The 10,428-nt window shown below is 44.8% G+C and overlaps 1 long non-coding RNA gene and 1 other non-coding gene across 2 annotated transcripts; both read left to right on the top strand.

Moving 5' to 3' along the window:
* Positions 1-764: 764 nt before the first annotated feature.
* Positions 765-9,737, top strand: LOC114009509 (uncharacterized). The gene is made up of 3 exons (XR_003550916.1): positions 765-933; positions 2,719-2,742; positions 8,936-9,737. It is a non-coding gene; the product is annotated as an uncharacterized LOC114009509 (long non-coding RNA).
* Positions 9,708-9,814, top strand: LOC114009512 (U6 spliceosomal RNA). The gene has a single exon (XR_003550919.1). It is a non-coding gene; the product is annotated as a U6 spliceosomal RNA (small nuclear RNA).
* The last annotated feature ends 614 nt before the right edge of the window (positions 9,815-10,428 follow it).

Below are 10,428 nucleotides of genomic sequence, written 5' to 3'. Positions count from 1 at the left end.
TCACCCCGTAATTGAGGAAACCTGGATCCAGAAACATTGCATAGCTTGTCCAAAGTGTTAGAAGTCAAGTTCGAGTCTCCAGTGCCATTTTCAGTGTCTTCGTTAACATACTATCAACATTGGGAACCAGCAGTTAGCGTAATGGCTATGTCGCTGGACTCCCACGTGGTCGACCGCGGTTCGTGTCCTGGACCCGGTGGCTTGAATCTCACGCCGGGCGCGTGTGCGTGCGTGCCCAGGATCCCGAGGGGAGAGTGGAGGAGAAGGGATTGCGGCATGACCGTCCCCCCTGGGGGGTGATTTCTCGCTTTCTGTCTCTATGTCTCTCTCTGTCTGTCTGGCGAGCGCACGCGCCCTACAGTGAAAATCTCTCCAATGTTGACATGTCTAACCTCTGTTTCTCATGCAGATAATCATGCCCTCACCACTTGGCTGGGTCCTAAGTGGAACCAGTGACCTGGTGCTATATTAGGGGGAGCCGGACAGGGCCTGAATGCTGCACCGAGACTAGTGGCTCCCAGTTTGGAGCTCATGGGGGGATCTGGGTGCTTTAAGAATTGCTTGCAGGCTGTACAAGAGCCCAGTGGAGATTCTAATTCCTCTTGGATGCGACTGTGCTGTGTGTGTGTATGTGTGGGCATTGGCAGTGCATGCTGATGAGTGAGGACTGAAAGCCGCATGTGACTTCCTGAAAACAATGACTCGATCGCTGTATAATAAATGCTGTCTTGTAGACAAAATATTTTGATGCATGGATGTTGTGAGGGAAAATAACAAAAGGGGCCTAAATGGTGTTACTGAGCAAGCGTCAGGCTTCTCTTCTCCTCGAGCGTTAGAACAGATAGTAAAACACAGGCGCCAAGTTCAGGAGCCCTGAACCAAGATGTCCTGGAATGGAATCCTGGCTCACCACTCACTGTTGTACGGCCTGGGGTAAGTTACTGAACTTTGCCTCACATGTAAACTAGAGAGCATAGTAGCACTACCATGTAAAGTTGATCATCGTGGTTACATGAAGTGATTCATATGAAAAGCTTAAACAATACTGGCATGTAGTATGCGCCTAGTACTATTTTATTTATTTATTGAGATTTTTGCTACAGGGCATGTGTGTTTGCTAGAGAAACAGAGAGAAAGTAAGAAATCACCTCCACAGGAGGATGGCCATGTTGCAATCCCTTCTCCTCCGTTCTCCTCTAGGGATTTTGGGCACGCATCCACACGTGCCTGGTGTGAGTTTCGAGTCGCCAGATCCAGGGCTTGAACTGTGGTTGACATTTGTGGGAGGCCAGTGCTTTAACCACTACATCACCTGCTGGCTTCTACCTGTTACATTTTTAAATACCATTTTTGGAAACTCCTGATCGCTTTGCCTTTTTCACAAGTGTCATTCTCTGGTCAGCTTTCTGGCTTCCCTCTCGACTCCTATCGTGCTCTCCTGACTTGGGCTAGTTGTGGGGTAAGGGCGAGGACCAGCGCTTGCCGGGGCCTGCCATTATGGTGCAGAAGGTGGGTGGCCTCGACCAGGAGTGCTCCTGATGACCGCTCGCTTCTATTTATAGCCCAGCACTAGCTTGCTCCTAAAATGTCAGTGCTGCATATCTGCACGGCCATCAGCTCGTCTGTCACCTGGAGTCTGCAGTCACTCTCTGCTGCTATCATAAAGGGTCCTGAATAATAGGATATTAGAGCTGATGTCAAATCCATAACAGCCTCTTCAGTCCTACAGACAGTAGCTGTCACGACTGTGTCCAACGTAGGAAATACCGAAAAGGCCCAGCATTTGTAAGCTTCTCCTAGTTTTCTAAAACCTGTCTAAAGAAGCTTTCTCCCCACTTTCCATCTCTCTCTCTTTCACTGTTATCTTTCACTGTCACTTTAGAAGCCTCCTAGCTGGACTTCTTCCTTGTATCCTTGGGTTTCCCTAATTCATTCTCTAGAGCTGGGGCTGAGAACCTTTCGACACAGGATTTGGTAATCAATAATTTAGGTTTTGCAGGTCATACCACCTCTGCTTCAACTACCATGTTTTTGTGTAACATGAAAACAGCCATAGATAACATGTCAATGAATTGACGTTGCTGTGTCTCAATAAAACTTTATTTCTGGCTGCTGAAATTTGAATTTCATAACATTTCGATGTGTCATAAATTATTTTTGGCTTGATTTAACATTGAAAAAATGTTCAAACCGTCCTTAGCTTGTGGGCAGTGTGAACTTTGGAGGTGGGCTGGATTTGGTCCAGGGGCCATAGTCTGGCTATTCTTGCTCTGGAACCATTTTTCAGAAATATACTACAATGATTATCATGGCTATTGCTGCTGGTAAGTGTGTGAGAGGTGCCGGGCTGAGCTAAGAGGTGCCTCACTGTACCCTTACAGAGGTACTCGGCCTCTTTTTTGAGAACTCAGGAACCAGAGGCATCCACAGGAAGTAGGTCAGAATTTGGACCTGGTTATCTGGGCTTGCTCTCTTATCTGCCATGCCACACTGCCTTGGGTAGAAGGCCACCATTGGCTTCCCTCTGCACCTTGAAAGTACTCCAGGTTCTTATCATAGGCCCTGGAGCCTTGGGTGTCTTTATGCCCCCCATCACTCCCTTGCTCACTGCTCCCCAGCCGTTTTGTTTTCTTTTGGTTCCTTGCACTCTCCAGGTTTATTTGTGGCTTGGAACTTTCATGCCACCCACCTGGAATTTTCTTCTCTTCTCTGTTCCAGGTTGGTGTTGTGAAAGGGCCCATGGTAAGGACCATCGTATGACACACAATCTGGAGGCATGTCTGCTGGACCTACCTTGTTAATAGACAGTACTGAGCCCAGGACCTGGCCCAGAGCAGATATTCGACACATATCAGGAGCATGAATGAACAGGTGTATTCTGTCTCTTAACTCTTTCCGCAGCCCAGGGAAGTATGTATCACTTCACCCCGTAATTGAGGAAACCTGGATCCAGAAACATTGCATAGCTTGTCCAAAGTGTTAGAAGTCAAGTTCGAGTCTCCAGTGCCATTTTCAGTGTCTTCGTTAACATACTATCAACATTGGGAACCAGCAGTTAGCGTAATGGCTATGTCGCTGGACTCCCACGTGGTCGACCGCGGTTCGTGTCCTGGACCCGGTGGCTTGAATCTCACGCCGGGCGCGTGTGCGTGCGTGCCCAGGATCCCGAGGGGAGAGTGGAGGAGAAGGGATTGCGGCATGACCGTCCCCCCTGGGGGGTGATTTCTCGCTTTCTGTCTCTATGTCTCTCTCTGTCTGTCTGGCGAGCGCACGCGCCCTACAGTGAAAATCTCTCCAAAAAAAAAAAAAACCATACTATCAACATTTACTTATGGTTATTTCTATGCATGTAAGTTTATTGTGGTGTAGGTACCCAAATCCAGAAGGCACATAATGGGACAGAGTGAAAAGTGTCTGTTTCAGTTTTGTCTCCTGGACACCCGGGTCTCTTTCTTATATATCCTTCTAGAGGGTTCTATGCATCTACAAGAAATTGTACACAGATTGAGCATCCCTAATCCAGACATGAGAAATCCAAAATGCTCCAAAAATCTGAAACTTAAAAAAAAATATTATACTACTTTATTTTAATTTCTTTTATACATTCAATCACGCACAGCACTTAGCTTGTAAAGTCAACATTCCAACATGAATACATTTCTCACCAGTCCACTTGGGGATACTATACACGTTATCATCAACAGATAATAACTAATTTCCGAGACGGAGGAGGGTCTGAGGAAAGACATTAATCTAAAACTTCTTAAGTGCCATGACAGCGCAGGTAGAAATTCTATGCTTGATCTCATGTGACAGATCATAGTCATAACACTATAATACAAAGAATTGCATAAAGTTATCTTCAGACTATGTATAGAAAGTCTATCTAAAATGTTAAGAGAATTTCATGTTTAGACTTGGATCCTAACACCAAGATATCCCATGATGTATATGCAAATATGCCAAAATATGACAAAGATCCAAAGTCTGAAACTCTTCTGGTCCCTAACATTTTGAATAAGAGATACTCAACCTATATATTCATTCTCCCCCTCTTCCTAATTGATGCAATGGTCGCACAACATGCGTCCTTACCTTTTTCACTTAGTTAGGTATTGTGCATAGCCATATCCTATATTCCTGGAAATAGAGCTTTCTTTTTACTTTCTTTTTTTTAATGGCTGCAGAGCATTTCATCATATGCAAATTCCATAATTTATTAAATCATCTCCCTAGTGATAGACATTTGGGTTGCTTCCAATTTTTTTGCCATTATAAATCATGAGTAACTCGTACATATGTCGATTGACACATGTGCAAGTACATCTGAAGGGTAAGATTCTGGAAGTGGAACTGTGGGGAGGAAGGACTTGCTGCAATATTTTAAAAAAATCTGCCCTCTCAGAAAGCATGTCTTAGAACCTGGCGCTGACATCTAATATTCGTAATGACCATGAGAGTGGAACCATGAATGAAGTCGGTGATGGAGAGTCCCTCTCTAGGAAGATTTGAGAATCAGCCAATTGCATTGTCCCTGCAATAGCTTTCCATCCATCCTGTCTCTTCAAAATTCTTGCTCTGCAGGTTAAGTCTTTGCAAGGCAGGTAGTATGATATGGTGGAATCATCCTGGGCTCTCAGATCAAACATATCTCAAATCAGGAATCAGTTCTTCCCTGTATAAGCTGTGTGACCAAGCAAAAGTCACTTAACCTTTCTGAGCCTCAGTGTCTCACCTGTAGAATGGGGCTAGTAATTCTACCCAACTTACAAGGTGGTTGTGAGTATTAAATAAACTGATCCACGGACCACAGTAAGCACATGATGCATATTAGCTATTATGACTGTCAATAACCTTGAAGCCATAGAACCCCCAATGGCAAATGTTGACTGGACACAGACAGGTGAACACAATGGTCTGAGAGTACAGGGTGGGTCTTGGGGGGAGACAGCAGAACAATTAGGGTTCTAGTGAAGAAGGGGTCAGTTTAAACTGTAAACTGAAAGCGAAGCCCTGCTCATTCTCACCCCAGGGCTACGGATGAGAAGGTGAAGCAATAACCCCAGAGATGACCTTTGTCTGTTTTCCAGCCTATCTAGGGCCAGGCTGGTTAATGGTTAGGTGGGAGGTGCCTGCAACAGCATGGAAGGCCTTCCTGTGTGCTTGGAACTAACTGCAGCCAATAGAAAGCACCCTCTGAGCCAGAAGGCTTCTCAAGTTGTCTGCTGGAAGAGTGGTGAGAGTGTAACTAGGAGCCGACTCACTTGCTGTGGAGAAGCTCTTTGACTTCTGCTGGGAACTCTGTCTTTGCCATCATTGCTGCTGCTGGTGCCACTGCCGCCCTCCTCCATTGTAGCCATTGGTGTATAAAGTGCCAGTTATTGTGCTAAGAAAGCGACATACTCCCAACACCACCATGCGAGAGAGATTATTTTACAGATACAGAAACTAAGGCTCGAAGAATTTAGTTAGTGTCACACACCGAATTAATACAACTAGAATTTGAACCAAATCTGTGTGTAACTCAAAGTATACATCCTTATCCATTACTCTATTATATATTTTAACATCACCACTATGACTGTCTCTGTCATCTTCACCTCCATTACTGTCATCATCTCCCTCACCACCCTCAATGGCACCACCATCACTTGCATCACCATGATCACCATTATCATAGTCATCCATATCATCAATTTCACAAAAACGAATTCACATATCTCATCTCTTTCAACAGTCACAACATAAATGCAATGACAGTATCATCTTCATTTTGTGTATGGCGTGAATGAATTACTACACGCAAGTGTATAGAGCAGTGACTGGCACATTCTAAACCCTTGATGAGTTTGTTGACTAGTATTTTTTTATTTAATTTTTAAAACATTCATTCATCCACTCATTCATTCATTCTGGAAGAGAGAAGTCCCCACCCAACAGAGTCTCCTTGCCATGATCCATTCCCAGCCTCAGCCAGCAGGATCGTGGGCACATATGCTGGTGTAGTCCAGGGATGAGAATCTCAGTCTTTCCCATGTACGTCCAGTTGTCTTATCACTTTGTGAGAGAATTGACCCTATTATTTTTAAGAGAGATTTGTTTTTGAGAGTTTTTTTTTCGCTATAGGGTGCGTGCGCTCGCCAGACAGACAGAGAGAGACATAGAGACAGAAAGCGAGAAATCACCCCCCGGGGGGATGGTCACGCCGCAATCCCTTCTCCTCCATTCTCCTCTCAGGATCTTGGGCACGCACGTACACGCGCCCGGCGTGAGTTTTAAGCCACCGGGCCCGAGAGGGCGAACCGCAGTCGACTACGAGGGGGTCCAGCGACATAGCCATTATGCTAACTGCTGGTTCCCAAGAGAGATTTTTGTTATAGGGTCTGTGCGCTTGCTAGAGAGACAGAGAAAGAGAGAGAGAGAGAAAGAGAGAGAGAGAGAGAGAGAGAGAGAGAGAGAGAGAGAAAGAGAGAAATCACCCCAGGGAATATGACCATACTGCAATCCCTTCTCCTCCATTCTCCTCTTGGGATTTTGGGCAAGTATGTACATGCACCTGGCGTGAGTTTTAAGTCGCTAGGTCTGGGACTTGAACCGCGTTCAACTACGTGGAAGTTAGTGACATAACCATTAAGCCGTCTGCTGGTTCCAGACCCTATTATTATTAAAGACTCAATACTACCCAATTCACATTCACCTATGAAGTTACTGGAGCCATAACCTGGGTTAAAACTCTTCCCTGGGGCTCTATGGCAAGGAGGTGTGTGATTCTTAAATGCCTCCTAGTTGCCCTCCTGACCCTTGCAGCCTATGGCTCCCAGACTGCTGTTGAGGCATTTTGGAATTGGCCCCAATAGCACTGCATCCCTGGGACTAATGTTTAGGGTGAGCAATCTCTCTGCTTGCTTTTGCACAGGGCCCTAAGATGGAACTATGTAGGTGGAACCCATAAAGTCCCATTTCAAGCCACCAGCTTGGGCAGGTTTTGTGTTTGTAACTGGTTCCCTTTTGGGTTGTTGTGACATACCTGGGCTTCCTCAGACTTCCTTCCTGGAGGGCACCACTTCACCCTCCTGGGCTCTCTTTTCTCTGTAGTTCTTTTCTCCAAGACAATTTCTCTCTCATTTGGGTCATCTAAATTTTGTCCACTCCACTACTGCTGTTCATGGAATTTTATTTCTTATAAATCAATTCCGAGGCTTGTATTTCAGGGATGCTTTGGCGCCACTTGTTGAAACTTTTTTTTTTTTTTTTTAACTTGGAAAGCAATTTTTATTGAAGAATTTGGAGGGAAGTTTCACATAATGGTAAAAATACTGAATGTTGTAAAAAACACCATGGGTAATGGTGGTGGTGACAGCTGGCCAGGAGGGACAGGGGCCTAAGATGACCTCCCATCACACAGGGAGTCTAGGTGGGGCCAGAGGCACATGGCTGGAAAAGTAAAGCATCTAAGAGGACAGTGCTATCATAAGAGGGCATGCAGCAAAAAGGGGTGGGGGAGGGGCAAGAGGCAGAGCTTTCCCATCACTAAGACGAAACTCCCAGTGCTTATAAACAGCTAATGCAGTGGCAGATTCAAATTTGTTCCTCTGTGCTCCTGCAAACCCCAGCCTGGCCCCAGCCCAGGTATCCAGAAGTAGCTAGGTATCTGAATGGAAAAACTGGCAAATTTTTGGTCTTGAGTACTGTGACTATAACTTTTCTAGTATCACACAACTGCAAAGATGGTAGGTGTGTTGGGGCTGGTGGTGGTGGGAAAGCTAGGGCAAATGCCAGGTCTGGCTAAACTGAGATCCCTCCATGGACATGGTATTCTTTTCTGCAGATGACCCAAACCTAGAATTTAGGTTGAATTTTGACTGTGTGTCTCACCTGCCAAAGCCTGCAACTCTTCTGGTATAAAGTCACTTTGAGGTCTTCTTAAGTCCTGGACTCTGGGCCTTTCAGATTCCTGAGCATGCAATCCCCAAAGGATACTTACAGACACATGTATGCACGTACAGACACACACACACACACACACACGCACATCAGACATTAAAAGGAAAATGTATGTGCCTTGGGCTGTCAATCTGACTGTATGTAAACATGCACACAAATAAGTGTGCATCACCCCAAGTGACCACAAGCGAAGACTGTTTAAAATAGACAAGAGCATTAGAGCTGGGCACGCCTAGAATCTAGTTTTGTCAACCCTCTTCCTTCCCCATCGTTTTCTGTCTTGGCAACAGAGTAAGAGCAGTTAAAATTGTGGCCTCAGGAGTAATGCTTAACATCTGTCTGAAGTATTTATTATCAACAGGCTCTTAAGGCAAACTGATATCTCTGAGCTTAGGTTTCCTCACCTGTTAAGTGGGATAATAATCAAACTGAACTGTTGTGAGGATCTAAGAGATAAGTGCAGATCTAAGAGATAAGTGCAGGGCCTGCAGTATAAACAAGGCTAGATTATTGCTGCTGGTTTCTAAACACAATTTATGAGGCTACGGCTTGTCCTTAGTGCCCTCTTTTTCTGTAGCCATCTCTGAGGAGAGAGGCTGGGAGATCCACTTTACATCAGGTTGCTACTTCACTGATCTGAACCCGTGATATCTCAATTAACCTGGAGGAGTCACGTGACCAGAGGACATCTCCTTCCAGGTCTTTGCCATGTCTCATGGTCAAGTATCAACCATGTCTTTGCTATTTCTCCTCTCTCTTGACTTCAGTATCCCTGATTTGATAACTTGGACTGGTGGTCTCAAATTTTGGTGTGAGTGGATTTTTTCAGACTTTTCCCAGCTGAGGGCTTGCTGGAGACATTCTATAGACAGGGAAATTCTTTCTTTTCTTGTCTAATGTAGGAAAGGACCTAATGTAAAGTAGATGCCATTTATTGCAGGATGTGGAGAGACATGGTAGTTGAGTTTCCCCGATTTTATCCTGTTTTCAGTAGTTGCTGAAGACATTGGACATCCTATGGAGGGCTCATCTTACCCTACAGGGCCTGATGTTCCTGCGGTCTGCAGGGGTGACCCTGACATTGATGTATCTGCACCGAGTTCACCCATAGAGGCTGCTGGAGCTCGCTACGAAGAGAGGCTAGCACATGCTCTTGGACTGGGTGGCAGGACTCTCTCCTTCCTCACTCAGATCTTCAAAGAAGAAAGAGGACAATGGAAGAAAGGGAGAGAATCCCTGCTCCCCCAGCACACAGGTGGAGGGAACACACGGAAGATTCAGATACTGTCCTCCGATGATTGTAATTCCTGGTCCGTACAGCAGTGCAATGGATTGTGACTGTGGCCATCAGTTGCCTCTACCTGGCTTGGTAGAGGGGGTGGCCCTATAACACCTAGTGCCTACTCCTATCTCATCCCATGAGAGGCCTGTGGCATGGCTGGATGACACAGGTTTGGAGTCTGAATGACCCAGGCTTGAGTCTTGGCCCTAACCCCTAATATCCATGTGACACTGGGCAAGTTACTTAATTGCTCTGAGTCTTAATTTTCTTACATGCAAAATGGATATTAATAATATCCACTTTGTAAGTTTGTGTGATGTGAAATGACATATAATAAGGCAGACGCATAATATTCAACAAGTGGAAGTTGTTGATAAGATACCTGGGGTAGGCCATGTGGCCTAGTACTGGGGAGCCAGATCCCACTTGATCAACTGAGGCTTGAATCCCAGCCCCAGTGGCTTACAAAACACACCAGATAGTGCTCGCTTCAGCAGCACGTATACTAAAATTGGAACGACACAGAGAAGATTAGCATGGCTCCTGTGCAAGGATGACATGCAAATCCGTGAAGCGTTCCATATTTTTTGAAAGTAGTTAGATTATTTAAGAAATTGTGTTATCAATACAATGTGGGTGGGAAAAGAATGGAAGACAATTGTAGATTCCAGAGATAGTGTGAGTAGAGGGTGGGAAAGGACAGACGGTCAGAAATAGGGTAAAAAAAAAAATTCTAGAAACTAGAAATGGAAAATTTGTGATAATAACATGCATGATTAAGCCACTATACGGTATATTCTGGATGGGAAAACACATTTTGTATGCTGTGATGATGCTTAAGGAAAGAATGTAAATTAAGTTGAAAAAAAAAGTTTCAGGAAAAAAAAATACCTATTTGATGCCTGTAGTATGATATATAGCCCCAGCTAGGTGCTGCTTTATAGGATGTTCATTCTACTCATTGAGGCTTATGACTAAAGTTGGACTTGTGTTTATAGAAATGTATATATCAGCTGTGCTTGCTATGACAATAGTCAGTTTAATTAAGATCTTTAGTGACTCAATAAAATGTGGGGGAAAACAGTATAGAAAACAAACATAGATACCAGAGACAGTGTGGGAGGAGAGTGGGAGATGGCAGAGGGTAAGAGATAGGGAATCAAGGATGAGGAAAAAAAAAGCAAATATATAGAAAATAAGAA

The sequence above is a fragment of the Tupaia chinensis genome, unplaced genomic scaffold, assembly GCF_000334495.1.
Source record: "Tupaia chinensis unplaced genomic scaffold, TupChi_1.0 Scaffold000545_1, whole genome shotgun sequence".
In the NCBI taxonomy this organism is placed as follows: domain Eukaryota; kingdom Metazoa; phylum Chordata; class Mammalia; order Scandentia; family Tupaiidae; genus Tupaia; species Tupaia belangeri.
This window is presented reverse-complemented; position numbering and strand designations above follow the sequence as displayed.